Here is a 19,068-nt window from a genome sequence, read left to right on the forward strand (position 1 = left end):
AATTAATTAGCCAACACATTTCCTTATTCCTTAAACTGAAATGACATATTAAAAATCTCCTGTTATTGTTTCTTATACCAAGTAATCCTTTTCAAATCACTGTAAACATACATACATACATACATATATACAAAAATAAAATAATCAAAATTATTTCATATGAAACTCCTGAATGGTTCAGGATAGGTAAATGATGTTATCTCATAATTCTTCCCCTCCATTTCCAATATTTCTTCTGCAAGTTAAAAAAAAAAAAAACACACACATACACACATTCAGGGCATGAGACAGATATTTGGAAGAAAATTTTAGGTTTTCAAAGATAGTTATAACTCTAATCTCTGCTGGTAGGCATTAACAGTGGTACTATCTATCTAGAGAGGAATATTAAAATTTGTACCGAAAGACCTAAAATATACTTTCCTGTGCCAGTTTGGATGTACTATGTCCCCCAAAATGCCATTATCTCTGATGCAATCTTGTGGAGGCAGGCTTATTAGTGTTGATTTGTTTGAAACCTATTTGTTCAGTGTTTCCATGGAGATGTGACTCAATCAACTGTGGATGAGAACTTTCATTGGATTATTTCCATGAAGGTGTTGCCTCACCCATTCAGGGTGGGTCTTTATTGGATCACTGGAGTACTTTAAAGAGCCACACAGGCCCAGATGCAGAGCTACTGAGAGTGACATCTTGAAGAGGAGCTGCAGGTAAGAGAGGACAAAACACCCCAAGAGCAACATTTTGGAGAACACCATTTTGAAACACAACCTGGGAGCAAGCAGATGCCAGCCACATGCTTTCCAAGCTAACAGAGGTTTTCTGGACACCAATGGCCATCCTCCAGTGAAGGTACCCTATTGTTGAGGTCTTACCTTAGACACTTTATGGCCTTAAGACTATAACTTTGTAACCAGATAAACCCCCTTCATAAAAGCCAATCCATTTCTGGTATTTTGCATAACAGCAGCATTAGCAAACCAGAACATTCCCTTTGACCGAAAAACTCCAAATTATGGAATCTGTATAGAGGGGAGAATCATAAGAAGACACACTGATAGACAAAATATCAAAATATCAGCTGGGACCATTAGAGAACAGAGCATAGGTATGAAGCCAGAATATACTTCCTAATACTGAACCCAGAATTAGACAGACTTAGCTGCCTAGTCACAGACCCTTCCCTCTGGGCATTTCAGAGCAAGAACCAGCTCTCAGGTAATAGTCCAGCTCTCAGGAAAAAGAAGCTTGTGCCACACAGGCCCAGGTCCTTAGCTCAAACATACCTATCAGGTAAGTCACTCCATCCCTGAGAAAGGCCAGGACTGTTACTGTAATGAAAGCTGCCTTCATTTCCATGCTGCTATGACAAATACCACACAGCAGGTTGACTTAAGCAATGGGGATTTATTGGCTCACAATTTCAGAGGCCAGAAATCAAATCAAGAAATTGGCTAGAAGGCTTGCTTCCTTCTGGGCTTGATAGTGTTCTAGCTGACCAGCAGTCCTTGAGTTCCCTGGCTTTCCTGTCATATGGTGATGTCTTCTCCTTTCTCCTTTGGAATCTCACTGAATTCCAGCTTCTGGCTCTTCTCTGTGGCTTTCTCTCCTTATAAGTCCTCCAGTAACAGGATTAATACCTATGCTGATTCGGTTGGCCACATCTTAACTAAAATAATATCTTTAAGAGATCCTATTTACAAACAATGGGTTCACACCCACAGGAATGTGGGTTAAGATTAAGAACATGCTTGTTTTGGGGGGTACATAAGTCAATCCGCCACAGAAGGAAATTTCAGGAATAGTGAAGAAGTTTTTCTCATGACATATCATAAATTTTATAATTTGGAAAAATGGAAACAATCTATATGTCCAACAATCTATATGTCCACCAATGTCTACCAATGAAGAGATTAACTCTGGCACATCCATATGATGGGATACTTATAAGTCACTAAAATTTATGTTGAAGGTAAATACTTGCTGACATGAAAAGACATTCCTGGTTGTGTTCATTTCCTAGGTCTTCTATAACAAAGTACCACAAACTGGGTGGCTTTAAACACAGAAAATTGTTCTCTCAGAATTCTAGAGGCTAAAAGCTCAGCAGCATGAACTTGATGAACGATTTGCTGTGACATTGCAATTCTGCTTTGAGAAAGTGCCTTAATAAAATATATTCATATTTGCACACAGTATAAAAATAAATGTGGCTATCATAGAAAATATCACAAATATCATAAAAGAGAAAATATCACAAAATAAAATCAACTGGAAATACCTTGACTCAGGATGTCATATAAATTTGTTTATTAAACATGTCTATTTCCCAAGAGTTATCTTGAATTTTTTTATGTTTCCAAGTATATTTTCTATTTGGTTTCCATCTGTCATTATCTCACCCATAAAGGATTTCTACTCCTGTTATATAGTCAAAGGATTTTCTCAGCTTTGCTCCTCCTGTATCTCTTGTTCCTGATTCCTCTCTTTTGGTCATTTTACATGAGTAAATTATCTAAGAAGAGATAGTCAATTAGGGGACTTATTAATATATCTGTTTTTATTAAATATATATACATATGTACATATACATATATATTTATATATATGTATATATATATATTAGCACACCATTTACTAAAAATACTAAACAAAAGCCAAGACTGGCTCACATACATGGAGAGAACCTATTGGAGAAATGCACCACTACCTCTCAGGTTCTTCTCAGCATTTCTTTCTTAAGTTCCATGTTTTGCTTTCCAACATATCCCCACCACCTAGCTCAGTGCCTGGCATAAAGCATATGTTGAGTAATTAATTAATTAATCCCAGAGTAGGTAAGCTCTAGTTGGAAAAATAGTTGGCAGATACAGTGTGAGAAGAATTCTGAACTCAGAATAAAAAGACTTTGAGTAGTCATTTTTGTATCTCCAAGTAAAAAGCTGAGTGACCTGGGCAAGTCTCTAACTCCATTATTAGTTTCCTCATCTATAAAATGGGAGGTTTGGCCTACAATCATCTCTCAAATATCTTTCACCTCCTCAAAGTCTTAAGAATTCTATAAGGTATGAATAGTGCTTTTCATAAGCTACCTACACTAATGTATTGGCTGTAATAGAGAACAATGAAATAAAAACTTAGTGGTCATGGCCAGTCATAATTATATGTACACGCTCATTATTGCATAATGCATAATGCCCAAGCTGCAATTGGCTTAGGTTTCAGTCACTCTAATAAGTGCTTTTGTGGCCTCTACTGGCCATGGCTGGTAAAGCCCAAACTTTCTTTTAGAGTAGTTGATTATACATAGCTATTTTTATGAAGATACAGGGGAGAAAGGAAAGAGGATTGCTACCGAAAACTTCCCCCATTTGAAAACTGTACGCAATTATACGTGCCTTTACGTAGATACATTAGTGACCTACAGCAAATATATAATTGATGATAGCACGCTGGTAAGGAAGTGGAAGTAAATAGATGACACCTATAGTTCCTAACAACTGAGATCCTACGATTCTTTGAAATAGCAATGGTCTGGAGTCTAACTCAGAAATGCAAATCACTCTGAGATTAGAGATTAAAACTTTTTAAAAAGAGGAAGAAGAATTCTAGCCAACAATATAAAAATAGAAAAGGAATATGGAACTTAACAAAAAGGTTCTAAATTCTATCTTGAAGAACAAACATACAAAACATAGAGTTTTTGAGAAGTAAAGAGCAGAAAATGAAGGACGCTATCAAAAACATATAAAAATGTATAATAAAGTGAAAATAAGTAAGAGAGTGTAGAGCAACTTCCAGGGAAGATGGTAGAGTAGGGAGCTCCAGGGCTCACTCCTCCTCCAAAACAGCTAGTAAACAGGCAGAAACTGTATGACACAACTGTTCTTGGGCTCTGGAAGCCAGGGGAGAACTGTACACATCCAAGAAAGAGTGAAAGGAAGACGCTGAGGAACTGCAGTAGAGAACTGTGAGTAGCTTGCTCTGTGGCAGCTGCCAGCACCTATCCCCCACTCTTGAGGCAGGCCACCTCGAGGTCCAGTCCCTGGCTGGCTGCTGCAGACGGAGAAGGATATGGAAATCCTTTTCCGCAAGAATAGGATGGAGGCATAGCTGAGCACTGATCGTGGCTTTTGATCAACAAATTCAGATTGCTGGGTCCTGACTCTGAGCTGCTGTTTCAATCTGCCCCAGTCAGAGATGGCCATGTCCTTCGTTAAAACCCCACCCCTAAAGGGGCGGAGATGGTGGAGGTGTAAAGACACAGTTCCTCCCTAGGGCTGCAGGGAACAGATTGCTGAAGATTGACATCTGCTGGGCAGGCCAGGAAAGTGCAGATTCAGGGACCCATCAAAAAGGCTCTTGGAGTCTTTCCTGACCCTCTCTCCAGGGAATTTTGGAGCTGGTCTGCAACCCTGTCGTGGGTCCCTGGCCCGGTTTGGGCTGGGAATTACTGACTTTGGAAAGTCCTTTCTGGGGTGACGCTTCTCTATGAATTTGCCCTTCAGGCAAAAGCAGCTAGAGACAATGAAAACAGGGTAAAAAATTAGAGACAAAACAAAAACAAACAGAACAGACCCAGATTCCCAGAGAAGGAACTGAGGAAAGGAAACTTTCTCCTGAAGGTGAAACAAACTGCAACAATTGCACAATAGTGCAGTCTTAAAAATTGTACCATATATCCAAGGCAAAAATCAGATGAAGAAGGGCTGAAAAAATCTGATCAGTTAAATACAGGCAATTTGAAAGGTCTAGAATAAGTTGAACCAAGTGTCAAAGAAGAGCCTGAACACAATAAACCCTACGCAAGAGGAGGCGGGGCAAGATGGCGGACTGGTGAGCTGTATGTTTTAGTTACTCCTCCAGGAAAGTAGGTAGAAAGCCAGGAACTGCGTGGACTGGACACCACAGAGCAATCTGACTTTCGGCATACTTCATACAACACTCATGAAAACGTGGAACTGCTGAGAGCAGCGAAATCTGTAAGTTTTTGCGGCCAGGGGACCCGCGCCCCTCCCTGCCAGGCTCAGTCCCGTGGGAGGAGGGGCTGTCAGCTCCGGGAAGGAGAAGGGAGAACTGCAGTGGCAGCCCTTATCGGAAACTCATTCCACTGATCCAAACTCCAACCATAGATAGACTGAGACCAGACACCAGAGAATCTGAGAGCAGCCAGCCCAGCAGAGAGGAGACAGGCATAGAAAAAAAACAACACGAAAAACTCCAAAATAAAAGCGGAGGATTTTTGGAGTTCTGGTGAACACAGAAAGGGGAAGGGCAGAGCTCAGGCCCTGAGGCGCATATGCAAATTCCGAAGAAAAGCTGATCTCTCTGCCCTGTGGACCTTTCCTTAATGGCCCTGGTTGCTTTGTCTCTTACCATTTCAATAACCCATTAGTTCTGTGAGGAGGGCCCTTTTTTTTTTTTAATACTTTTTTCTTTTTCTAAAACAATTACTCTAAGAAGCCCAATGCAGAAAGCTTCAAAGACTTGCAATTTGGGCAGGTCAAGTCAAGAGCAGAACTAAGAGAGCTCTGAGACAAAAGGCAATAATTCAGTGGCTGAGAAAATTCACTAAACACCACAACTTCCCAAGAAAAGGGGAGTGTCCGCTCACAGTCATCATCCTGGTGGACAGGAAACACTCCTGCCCATCGCCAGCCCCATAGCCCAGAGCTGCCCCAGACAACCCAGTGTGACGGAAGTGCTTCAAATAACAGGCACACACCACAAAACTGGGCATGGACATTAGCCTTCCCTGCAACCTCAGCTGATTGTCCCAGAGCTGGGAAGGTGGAGCAGTGTGAATTAACAAAGCCCCATTCAACCATCATTTCAGCAGACTGAGAGCCTCCCTACACAGCCCAGCAGCCCAGAACTGCCCTGGGGGGACGGCACTCACCTGTGACATAGCACAGTCATCCCTCAAAAGAGGACCCGGGGTGCACAGCCTGGAAGAGGGGCCCACTTGCAAGTCTCAGGAGCCATACGCCAATACCAAAGACTTGTGGGTCAGTGGCAGAGACAAACTGTGGCAGGACTGCACTGAAGGATTAGACTATTGCAGCAGCTTTAAAACTCTAGGATCATCAGGGAGATTTGATTGTTAGGGCCACCCCCCCTCCCTGACTGCCCAGAAACACGCCCCATATACAGGGCAGGCAACATCAACTACACACGCAAGCTTGGTACAACAATTGGACCCCACAAGACTCACTCCCCCACTCACCAAAAAGGCTAAGCAGGGGAGAACTGGCTTGTGGAGAACAGGTGGCTCGTGGACGCCACCTGCTGGTTAGTTAGAGAAAGTGTACTCCACGAAGCTGTAGATCTGATAAATTAGAGATAAGGACTTCAATTGGTCTACAAATCCTAAAAGAACCCTATCAAGTTCAGCAAATGCCACGAGGCCAAAAACAACAGAAAATTATAAACCATATGAAAAAAACGGACGATATGGATTACCCAAGCCCAAGCACCCAAATCAAAAGGTCAGAAGAGACACAGCACCTAGAGCAGCTACTCAAAGAACTAAAGATGAACAATGAGATCATAGTACAGGATACAAAGGAAATCAAGAAGACCTTGGAAGAGCATAAAGAAGACATTGCAAGACTAAATAAAAAAATGGATGATCTTATGGAAATTAAAGAAACTGTTGACCAAATTAAAAACATTCTGGACACTCATAGTACAAGACTAGAGGAAGTTGAACAACAAATCAGTGACCTGGAAGATGACAGAATGGAAAATGAAAGCATAAAAGAAAGAATGGGGAAAAAAATTGAAAAAATCGAAATGGACATAAGGGATATGATAGATAATATGAAACGTCCAAATATAAGACTCATTGGTGTCCCAGAAGGGGAAGAAAAGGGTAAAGGTCTAGGAAGAGTATTCAAAGAAATTGTTGGGGAAAACTTCCCAAATCTTCTAAACAACATAAATACACAAATCATAAATGCTCAGTGAACTCCAAATAGAATAAATCCAAATAAACACACTCCAAGACATATACTGATCACACTGATAAACACAGAAGAGAAGGAGCAAGTTCTGAAAGAAGCAAGAGAAAAGCAATTCACCACATACAAAGGAAACAGCATCAGACTAAGTAGTGACTACTCAGCAGCCACCATGGAGGCAAGAAGGCAGTGGCACGATATATTTAAAATTCTGAGTGAGAAAAATTTCCAGCCAAGAATACTTTATCCAGCAAAGCTCTCCTTCAAATTTGAGGGAGAGCTTAAATTTTTCACAGACAAACAAATGCTGAGAGAATTTGCTAACAACAGACCTGCCCTACTGGAGATACTAAAGGGAGCCCTACAGACAGAGAAACAAAGACAGGACAGAGAGACTTGGAGAAAGGTTCAGTACTAAAGAGATTCGGTATGGGTACAATAAAGGATATTAATAGAGAGAGGGGAAAAATATGACAAACATAAACCAAAGGATAAGATGGCTGATTCAAGAAATGCCTTCACGGTTATAATGTTGAATGTAAATGGATTAAACTCCCCAATTAAAAGATATAGATTCGCAGAATGGATCAAAAAAAATGAACCATCAATATGTTGCATACAAGAGACTCATCTTAGACACAGGGACACAAAAAAACTGAAAGTGAAAGGATGGAAAAAAATATTTCATGCAAGCTACAGCCAAAAGAAAGCAGGTGTAGCAATATTAATCTCAGATAAAATAGACTTCAAATGCAGGGATGTTTTGAGAGACAAAGAAGGCCACTACATACTAATAAAAGGGGCAATTCAACAAGAAGAAATAACAATCGTAAATGTCTATGCACCCAATCAAGGAGCCACAAAATACATGAGAGAAATACTGGCAAAACTAAAGGAAGCAATTGATGTTTCCACAATAATTGTGGGAGACTTCAACACATCACTCTCTCCTATAGATAGATCAACCAGACAGAAGACCAATAAGGAAACTGAAAACCTAAACAAACTGATAAATGAATTAGATTTAACAGACATATACAGGACATTACATCCCAAATCACCAGGATACACATACTTTTCTAGTGCTCACGGAACTTTCTCCAGAATAGATCACATGCTGGGACATAAAACAAGCCTCAATAAATTTAAAAAGATTGAAATTATTCAAAGCACATTCTCTGACCACAATGGAATACAATTAGAAGTCAATAACCATCAGAGACTTAGAAAATTCTCAAATACCTGGAGGTTAAACAACACACTCCTAAACAATCAGTGGGTTAAAGAAGAAATAGCAAGAGAAATTGCTAAATATATAGAGATGAATGAAAATGAGAACACAACATACCAAAACCTATGGGATGCAGCAAAAGCAGTCTGAGGGGGAAATTTATAGCACTAAACGCATATATTAAAAAGGAAGAAAGAGCCAAAATCAAAGAACTAATGGATCAACTGAAGAAGCTAGAAAATGAACAGCAAACCAATCCTAAACCAAGTAGAAGAAAAGAAATAACAAGGATTAAAGCAGAAATAAATGACATAGAGAACAAAAAAACAATAGAGAGGATAAATATCACCAAAAGTTGGTTCTTTGAGAAGATCAACAAGATTGACAAGCCCCTAGCTAGACTGACCAAATCAAAAAGAGAGAAGACCCATATAAACAAAATAATGAATGAAAAAGGTGACATAACTGCAGATCCTGAAGAAATTAAAAAAATTATAAGAGGATATTATGAACAACTGTATGGCAACAAACTGGATAGTGTAGAAGAAATGGACAATTTCCTGGAAACATATGAACAACCTAGACTGACCAGAGAAGAAATACAAGACCTCAACCAACCCATCACAAGCAAAGAGATCCAATCAGTCATCAAAAATCTTCCCACAAATAAATGCCCAGGGCCAGATGGCTTCACAGGGGAATTCTACCAAACTTTCCAGAAAGAACTGACACCAATCTTACTCAAACTCTTTCAAAACATTGAAGAAAATGGAACACGACCTAACTCATTTTATGAAGCTAACATCAATCTAATACCAAGACCAGGCAAAGATGCTACAAAAAAGGAAAACTACCGGCCAATCTCCCTAATGAATATCGATGCAAAAATCCTCAACAAAATATTTGCAAATCGAATCCAAAGACACATTAAAAAAATCATACACCATGACCAAGTGGGGTTCATTCCAGGCATGCAAGGATGGTTCAACATAAGAAAATCAATCAATGTATTACAACACATTAACAAGTCAAAAGGGAAAAATCAATTGATCATCTCAATAGATGCTGAAAAAGCATTTGACAAAATCCAACATCCGTTTTTGATAAAAACACTTCAAAAGGTAGGAATTGAAGGAAACTTCCTCAACATGATAAAGAGCATATATGAAAAACCCACAGCCAGCATAGTACTCAATGGTGAGAGACTGAAAGCCTTCCCTCTAAGATCAGGAACAAGACAAGGATGCCCGCTGTCACCACTGTTATTCAACATTGTGCTGGAAGTGCTAGCCAGGGCAATCCGGCAAGACAAAGAAATAAAAGGCATCCAAATTGGAAAAGAAGAAGTAAAACTGTCATTGTTTGCAGATGATATGATCTTATATCTAGAAAACCCTGAGAAATCGACGATACAGCTACTAGAGCTAATAAACAAATTTAGCAAAGTAGCGGGATACAAGGTTAATGCACATAAGTCAGTAATGTTTCTATATGCTAGAAATGAACAAACTGAAGAGACACTTAAGAAAAAGATACCATTTTCAATAGCAACTAAAAAAATCAAGTACCTAGGAATAAACTTAACCAAAGATGTAAAAGACCTATACAAAGAAAACTACATAACTCTTCTAAAAGAAATAGAAGGGGACCTTAAAAGATGGAAAAATATTCCATGTTCATGGATAGGAAGGCTAAATGTCATTAAGATGTCAATTCTACCCAAACTAATCTACATATTCAATACAATCCCAATCAAAATTCCAACAACCTACTTTGCAGACTTGGAAAAGCTAGTCATCAAATTTATTTGGAAAGGGAAGATGCCTCGAATTGCTAGACACTCTAAAAAAGAAAAACGAAGTGGGAGGACTTACACTCCCTGACTTTGAAGCTTATTATAAAGCCACAGTTGCCAAAACAGCATGGTACTGGCACAAGGATAGACATATAGATCAGTGGAATCGAATTGAGAATTCAGAGATAGACCCTCAGATCTATGGCCGACTGATCTTTGATAAGGCTTCCAAAGTCAGTGAACTGAGTCATAATTGTCTTTTCAACAAATGGGGCTGGGAGAGTTGGATATCCATATCCAAAAGAATGAAAGAGGACCCCTACCTCACCCCCTACACAAAAATTAACTCAAAATGGACCAAAGATCTCAATATAAAAGAAAGTACCATAAAACTCCTAGAAGATAATGTAGGAAAACATCTTCAAGACCTTGTATTAGGCGGCCACTTCCTAGACTTTACACCCAAAGCACAAGCAACAAAAGAGAAAATAGATAAATGGGAACTCCTCAAGCTTAGAAGTTTCTGCACCTCAAAGGAATTTCTCAAAAAGGTAAAGAGGCAGCCAACTCAATGGGAAAAAATTTTTGGAAACCATGTATCTGACAAAAGACTGATATCTTGCATATATAAAGAAATCTTACAACTTAATGACAATAGTACAGACAGCCCAATTATAAAATGGGCAAAAGATATGAAAAGACAGTTCTGTGAAGAGGAAATACAAATGGCCAAGAAACACATGAAAAAATGTTCAGCTTCACTAGCTATTAGAGAGATGCAAATTAAGACCACAATGAGATACCATCTAACACCGGTAAGAATGGCGGCCATTAAACAAACAGGAAACTACAAATGCTGGAGGGGATGTGGAGAAATCGGAACTCTTATTCATTGTTGGTGGGACTATATAATGGTTCAGCCGCTCTGGAAGTCAGTCTGGCAGTTCCTTAGAAAACTAGATATAGAGTTACCATTTGATCCAGCGATTGCACTTCTCGGTATATACCCGGAAGGTCGGAAAGCTGTGACACAAACAGATATCTGCACGCCGATGTTCATAGCAGCATTATTCACAATTGCCAAGAGATGGAAACAACCCAAATGTCCTTCAACAGATGAGTGGATAAATAAAATGTGGTATATACACACGATGGAATACTACACGGCAGTAAGAAGGAACGATCTCGTGAAACATATGACAACATGGATGAACCTTGAAGACATAATGCTGAGCGAAATAAGCCAGGCACAAAAAGAGAAATATTATATGCTACCACTAATGTGAACTTTGAAAAATGTAAAACAAATGGTTTATAATGTAGAATGTAGGGGAACTAGCAATAGAGAGCAATTAAGGACGGGGGAACAATAATCCAAGAAGAACAGATAAGCTATTTAACGTTCTGGGGATGCCCAGGAATGACTATGGTCTGTTAATTTCTGATGGATATAGTAGGAACAAGTTCACAGAAATGTTGCTATATTATGTAACTTTCTTGGGGTAAAGTAGGAACATGTTGGAAGTTAAGCAGTTATCTTAGGTTAGTTGTCTTTTTCTTACTCCCTTGTTATGGTCTCTTTGAAATGTTCTTTTATTGTATGTTTGTTTTCTTTTTAACTTTTTTTTCATACAGTTGATTTAAAAAAGAAGGGAAAGTTAAAAAAAAAAAAAAAGAAAAAAAAAAAAGATGTAGTGCCCCCTTGAGGAGCCTGTGGAGAATGCAGGGGTATTCGCCTACCCCACCTCCATGGTTGCTAACATGACCACAGACATAGGGGACTGGTGGTTTGATGGGTTGAGCCCTCTACCATAAGTTTTCCCCTTGGGAAGACGGTTGCTGCAAAGGAGAGGCTAGGCCTCCCTATGGTTGTGCCTAAGAGCCTCCTTCCGAAAGCCTCTTTGTTGCTCAGATGTGGCCCTCTCTCTCTGGCTAAGCCAACTTGAAAGGTGAAATCACTGCCCTACCCCCTACATGGGATCAGACACCCAGGGGAGTGAATCTCCCTGGCAACGTGGAATATGACTCCCAAGGACGAATGTAGACCCGGCATCGTGGGACAGAGAACATCTTCTTGACGAAAAGGGGGATGTGAAAGGAAATGAATTAAGCTTCAGTGGCAGAGAGATTCCAAAAGGAGCCGAGAGGTCACTGTGGTGGGCACTCTTATGCACACTTTAGACAACCCTTTTTAGGTTCCAAAGAATTGGGGTAGCTGGTGGTGGATACCTGAAACTATCAAACTACAACCCAGAACCCATGAATCTCGAAGACAGTTGTATAAAAATGTAGCTTATGAGGGGTGACAATGGGATTGGGAAAGCCATAAGGACCACACTCCACTTTGTCTAGTTTATGGATGGATGAGTAGAAAAATAGGGGAAGGAAACAAACAGACAAAGGTACCCAGTGTTCTTTTTTACTTCAATTGCTCTTTTTCACTCTAATTATTATTCTTGTTATTTTTGTGTGTGTGCTAATGAAGGTGTCAGGGATTGATTTAGGTGATGAATGTACAACTATGTAATGGTACTATAAACAATCGAAAGTACGATTTGTTTTGTATGACTGCATGGTATGTGAATATATCTCAATAAAATGAAGATAAAAAAAAAAAAAACCCTACGCAAGAGAAACTGAACTTCAGAGTAAACTCTATAAGTTAATCATAAAAAATTCCAAGCCATACTAAGAAACAGGAAGATATGGTCCATTCAAAGGAAACATATCTATCAGAGAAGACACAGAATTTGGAACAACTAACCAAAGGCATTCAAACAAACCTCCAAAATCAATTCAAGAATATGAAGGAAAATATGGCTAAAGAGATAAAGGTTATTAAGAAGACACAGGGTGACCATAAAGAAGAATTTGAAAGTATAAAAAGAAACAAAGAAATTATGGAAATGAAAGGCACAATGGAAGAGATTAAAATACACTTGAGGCATACAACAGATTTGAACAAGCAGAATAAATAATCTGTGAACTAGAAGACAGGACAATCGAAATCTTATAGACAGAAGAAAAGTTAGAAAAAATAATGGAAAAAATTGAGCAGCATTTCAGAGATTTGAACGACAGTACAACGTGAACAAACCTGCATGTCATGGGTATCCCAGAAAGATGAGAAGGGAAAAGGGGCAGAAAGAATATTTGAGGAAATAACAGCCAAAATTTTCCCAACTCTTTTGAAAAGACATAAATGTACAATGTCCAGGAAGCACAATGTATTTCAAACAGGACAAATCCTAATAGTCCTACCACAAGACACATACTAATCAGAATGTCAAATGCCAAAGATAAAGAGAGAATCCTGAAAGCAGCAAGAGAAAAGTGATTTGTCACATACAAGGGAAACACAATAAGACTAAGTGCCAATTTCTCATCAGAAACCATGGCGATTGGAAGGTAGTAGTATGATGTATTTAAGGTACTGAAAGAGAAAAACTGCCAGCCAAGAATTCTTTATTCAGCAAAATTGTCCTTCAAAATTGAGGGAGAGTTTAAAATACTCACAGAAACAGAAACAGACAGTTCATCGACAAGAGACCTGCCCTACAAGAAATACTAATGTGAATTCTGAAGGATAAAAGGAATACAGAGGAGAGAGAAGTTTAGAATTGAGTGTAGAAATACAGTAAGGATAACCGGGAGGCGGGGCAAGATGGCAGACTGGTGAGCTGTAGGTTTTAGTTACTCCTCCAGGAAAGTGGGTAAAAAGCCAGGAACTGCGTGGACTGGACACCACAGAGCAATCTGTCTTTGGGCATACTTCATACAACACTCATGAAAATGTCGAACTGCTGAGATCAGCGAAATCTGTAAGTTTTTGCGGCCAGGGGACCCGCGCCCCTCCCTGCCAGGCTCGGTCCCGTGGGAGGAGGGGCTGTCAACTCCGGGAAGGAGAAGGGAGAACTTCAGTGGCTGCTCTTATCGGAAACTCATTCTACTGATCCAGATTCCAACCATAGATAGACTGAGACCAGACACCGGAGAATCTGAGAGCTGCCAGCCCAGCAGAGAGGAGACAGGCATAGAAAAAAAAAAATAAAAATAACACGAAAAACTCCAAAATAAAAGCAGAGGATTTTTGGAGTTCTGGTGAACACAGAAAGGGGAAGGGCGGAGCTCAGGCCTTGAGGCGCATATGCAAATCCCAAAGAAAAGCTGATCATTCTGCCCTGTGGACCTTTCCTTAATGGCCCTGGTTGCTGTGTCTATTAGCATTTCAATAACCCATTAGATCTCTGAGGAGGGCCCTTTTTTTTTTTTTTTTTTTTTAATCCTTTTTACTTTTTCTAAAACAATTACTCTAAGAAGCCCAATACAGAAAGATTCAAAGAATTGCAATTTGGGCACGTCAAGTCAAGAGCAGAACTAAGAGAGCTCTGACACAAAAGGCAATAATCCAGTGGCTGGGAAAATTCACTAAACACCACAACTTCCCAAGAAAAGGGGGGTGTCCACTCACAGCCACCATCCTGGTGGACAGGAAACACTCCTGCCCATCGCCAGCCCCATAGCCCAGAGCTGCCCCAGACAACCCAGTGTGATGGAAGTGCTTCAAATAACAGGCACACACCACAATACTGGGCGTGGACATTAGCCTTCCCTGCAACCTCAGCTGATTGTCCCAGAGCTGGGAAGGTGGAGCAGTGTGAATTAACAAAGCCCCATTCAGCCATCATTAGAGCAGACTGGGAGCCTCCCTACACAGCCCAGCAGCCCAGAACTGCCCTGGGGGGACGGCACTCACCTGTGACATAGCACAGTCATCCCTCAACAGAGGACCCGGGGTGCACAGCCTGGAAGAGGGGCCCACTTGCAAGTCTCAGGAGCCATACGCCAATACCAAAGACTTGTGGGTCAGTGGCAGAGACAAACTGTGGCAGGACTGAACTGAAGGATTAGACTATTGCAGCAGCGTTAAAACTCCAGGATCATCAGGGAGATTTGATTGTTAGGGCCACCCCCCCTCCCCGACTGCCCAGAAACACGCCCCACATACAGGGCAGGCAACACCAACTACACACGCAAGCTTGGTACACCAATTGGGCCCCACAAGACTCACTCCCCCACTCACCAAAAAGGCTAAGCAGGGGAGAACTGGCTTGTGGAGAACAGGTGGCTCGTGGACGCCACCTGCTGGTTAGTTAGAGAAAGTGTACTCCACGAAGCTGTAGATCTGATAAATTAGAGATAAGGACTTCAATAGGTCTACAAACCCTAAAAGAACCCTATCAAGTTTAGCAAATGCCACGAGGCCAAAAACAACAGAAAATTATAAAGCATATGAAAAAACCAGACGATATGGATAACCCAAGCCCAAGCACCCAAATCAAAAGACCAGAAGAGACACAGCACCTAGAGCAGCTACTCAAAGAACTAAAGATGAACAATGAGACCATAGTACGGGATATGAAGGAAATCAAGAAGACTCTAGAAGAGCATAAAGAAGACATTGCAAGACTAAATAAAAAAATGGATGATCTTATGGAAATTAAAGAAACTGTTGACCAAATTAAAAACATTCTGGACACTCATAGTACAAGACTAGAGGAAGTTGAACAACGAATCAGTGACCTGGAAGACGACAGAATGGAAAATGAAAGCATAAAAGAAAGAATGGGGAAAAAAATTGAAAAAATCGAAATGGACCTCAGGGATATGATAGATAATATGAAACGTCCAAATATAAGACTCATTGGTGTCCCAGAAGGGGAAGAAAAGGGTAAAGGTCTAGGAAGAGTATTCAAAGAAATTGTTGGGGAAAACTTCCCAAATCTTCTAAACAACATAAATACACAAATCATAAATGCTCAGTGAACTCCAAATAGAATAAATCCAAATAAACACACTCCGAGACATATACTGATCACACTGTCAAACACAGAAGAGAAGGAGCAAGTTCTGAAAGCAGCAAGAGAAAAGCAATTCACCACAAACAAAGGAAACAGCATAAGACTAAGTAGTGACTACTCAGCAGCCACCATGGAGGCAAGAAGGCAGTGGCACGATATATTTAAAATTCTGAGTGAGAAAAATTTCCAGCCAAGAATACTTTATCCAGCAAAGCTCTCCTTCAAATTTGAGGGAGAGCTTAAATTTTTCACGGACAAACAAATGCTGAGAGAATTTGCTAACAAGAGACCTGCCCTACTGGAGATACTAAAGGGAGCCCTACAGACAGAGAAACAAAGACAGGACAGAGAGACTTGGAGAAAGGTTCAGTACTAAAGAGATTCGGTATGGGTACAATAAAGGATATTAATAGAGAGAGGGAAAAATATGGCAACCATAAACCAAAGGATAAGATGGCGGATTCAAGAAATGCCTTCACGGTTTTAACGTTGAATGTAAATGGATTAAACTCCCCAATTAAAAGATATAGATTCGCAGAATGGATCAAAAAAAATGAACCATCAATATGTTGCATACAAGAGACTCATCTTAGACACAGGGACACAAAGAAACTGAAAGTGAAAGGATGGAAAAAAATATTTCATGCAAGCTACAGCCAAAAGAAAGCAGGTGTAGCAATATTAATCTCAGATAAAATAGACTTCAAATGCAGGGATGTTTTGAGAGACAAAGAAGGCCACTACATACTAATAAAAGGGGCAATTCAGCAAGAAGAAATAACAATCGTAAATGTCTATGCACCCAATCAAGGTGCCACAAAATACATGAGAGAAACACTGGCAAAACTAAAGGAAGCAATTGATGTTTCCACAATAATTGTGGGAGACTTCAACACATCACTCTCCCCTATAGATAGATCAACCAGACAGAAGACCAATAAGGAAATTGAAAACCTAAACAATCTGATAAATGAATTAGATTTAACAGACATCTACAGGACATTACATCCCAAATCACCAGGATACACATACTTTTCTAGTGCTCACGGAACTTTCTCCAGAATAGATCATATGCTGGGACATAAAACAAGCCTCAATAAATTTAAAAAGATTGAAATTATTCAAAGCACATTCTCTGACCACAATGGAATACAATTAGAAGTCAATAACCATCAGAGACTTAGAAAATTCACAAATACCTGGAGGTTAAACAACACACTCCTAAACAATCAGTGGGTTAAAGAAGAAATAGCAAGAGAAATTGCTAAATATATAGAGACGAATGAAAATGAGAACACAACATACCAAAACCTATGGGATGCAGCAAAAGCAGTGCTAAGGGGGAAATTTATAGCACTAAACGCATATATTAAAAAGGAAGAAAGAGCCAAAATCAAAGAACTAATGGATCAACTGAAGAAGCTAGAAAATGAACAGCAAACCAATCCTAAACCAAGTAAAAGAAAAGAAATAACAAGGATTAAAGCAGAAATAAATGACATAGAGGACAAAAAAACAATAGAGAGGATAAATATCACCAAAAGTTGGTTCTTTGAGAAGATCAACAAGATTGACAAGCCCCTAGCTAGACTGACAAAATCAAAAAGAGAGAAGACCCATATAAACAAAATAATGAATGAAAAAGGTGACATAACTGCAGATCCTGAAGAAATTAAAAAAATTATAAGAGGATATTATGAACAACTGTATGGCAACAAACTGGATAATGTAGAAGAAATGGACAATTTCCTGGAAACATATGAACAACCTAGACTGACCAGAGAAGAAATAGAAGACCTCAACCAACCCATCACAAGCAAAGAGATCCAATCAGTCATCAAAAATCTTCCCACAAATAAATGCCCAGGGCCAGATGGCTTCACAGGGGAATTCTACCAAACTTTCCAGAAAGAACTGACACCAATCTTACTCAAACTCTTTCAAAACATTGAAAAAAATGGAACACTACCTAACTCATTTTATGAAGCTAACATCAATCTAATACCAAAACCAGGCAAAGATGCTACAAAAAAGGAAAACTACCGGCCAATCTCCCTAATGAATATAGATGCAAAAATCCTCAACAAAATACTTGCAAATCGAATCCAAAGACACATTAAAAAAATCATACACCATGACCAAGTGGGGTTCATTCCAGGCATGCAAGGATGGTTCAACATAAGAAAAACAATCAATGTATTACAACACATTAAAAACTCGAAAGGGAAAAATCAATTGATCATCTCAATAGATGCTGAAAAAGCATTTGACAAAATCCAACATCCGTTTTTGATAAAAACACTTCAAAAGGTAGGAATTGAAGGAAACTTCCTCAACATGATAAAGAGCATATATGAAAAACCCACAGCCAGCATAGTACTCAATGGTGAGAGACTGAAAGCCTTCCCTCTAAGATCAGGAACAAGACAAGGATGCCCGCTGTCACCACTGTTATTCAACACTGTGCTGGAAGTGCTAGCCAGGGCAATCCGGCAAGACAAAGAAATAAAAGGCATCCAAATTGGAAAAGAAGAAGTAAAACTGTCATTGTTTGCAGATGATATGATCTTATATCTAGAAAACCCTGAGAAATCGACGATACAGCTACTAGAGCTAATAAACAAATTTAGCAAAGTAGCGGGATACAAGATTAATGCACATAAGTCAGTAATGTTTCTATATGCTAGAAATGAACAAACTGAAGAGACACTCAAGAAAAAGATACCATTTTCAATAGCAACTAAAAAAATCAAGTACCTAGGAGTCAACTTAACCAAAGATGTAAAAGACCTATACAAAGAAAACTACATAACTCTACTAAAATAAATAGAAGGGGACCTTAAAAGATGGAAAAATATTCCATGTTCATGGATAGGAAGGCTAAATGTCATTAAGATGTCAATTCTACCCAAACTCATCTACAGATTCAATGCAATCCCAATCAAAATTCCAACAACCTACTTTGCAGACTTGGAAAAGCTAGTTATCAAATTTATTTGGAAAGGGAAGATGCCTCGAATTGCTAAAGACACCCTAAAAAAGAAAAACGAAGTGGGAGGACTTACACTCCCTGACTTTGAAGCTTATTATAAAGCCACAGTTGCCAAAACAGCATAGTACTGGCACAAAGATAGACATATAGATCAATGGAATCGAATTGAGAATTCAGAGATAGACCCTCAGATCTATGGCCGACTGATCTTTGATAAGGCCCCCAAA

At 39.5% G+C, this 19,068-nt stretch overlaps 1 long non-coding RNA gene across 1 annotated transcript in view; it reads right to left on the reverse strand.

The window, feature by feature from the left end:
* LOC119538413 overlaps positions 1-19,068 on the reverse strand; it is a 97,617-nt gene that overhangs the window by 66,302 nt on the left and 12,247 nt on the right. The gene's annotated exons all lie outside the window — the stretch shown is intronic.

Source organism: Choloepus didactylus, chromosome 6, assembly GCF_015220235.1.
Source record: "Choloepus didactylus isolate mChoDid1 chromosome 6, mChoDid1.pri, whole genome shotgun sequence".
Classification (NCBI taxonomy): domain Eukaryota; kingdom Metazoa; phylum Chordata; class Mammalia; order Pilosa; family Megalonychidae; genus Choloepus; species Choloepus didactylus.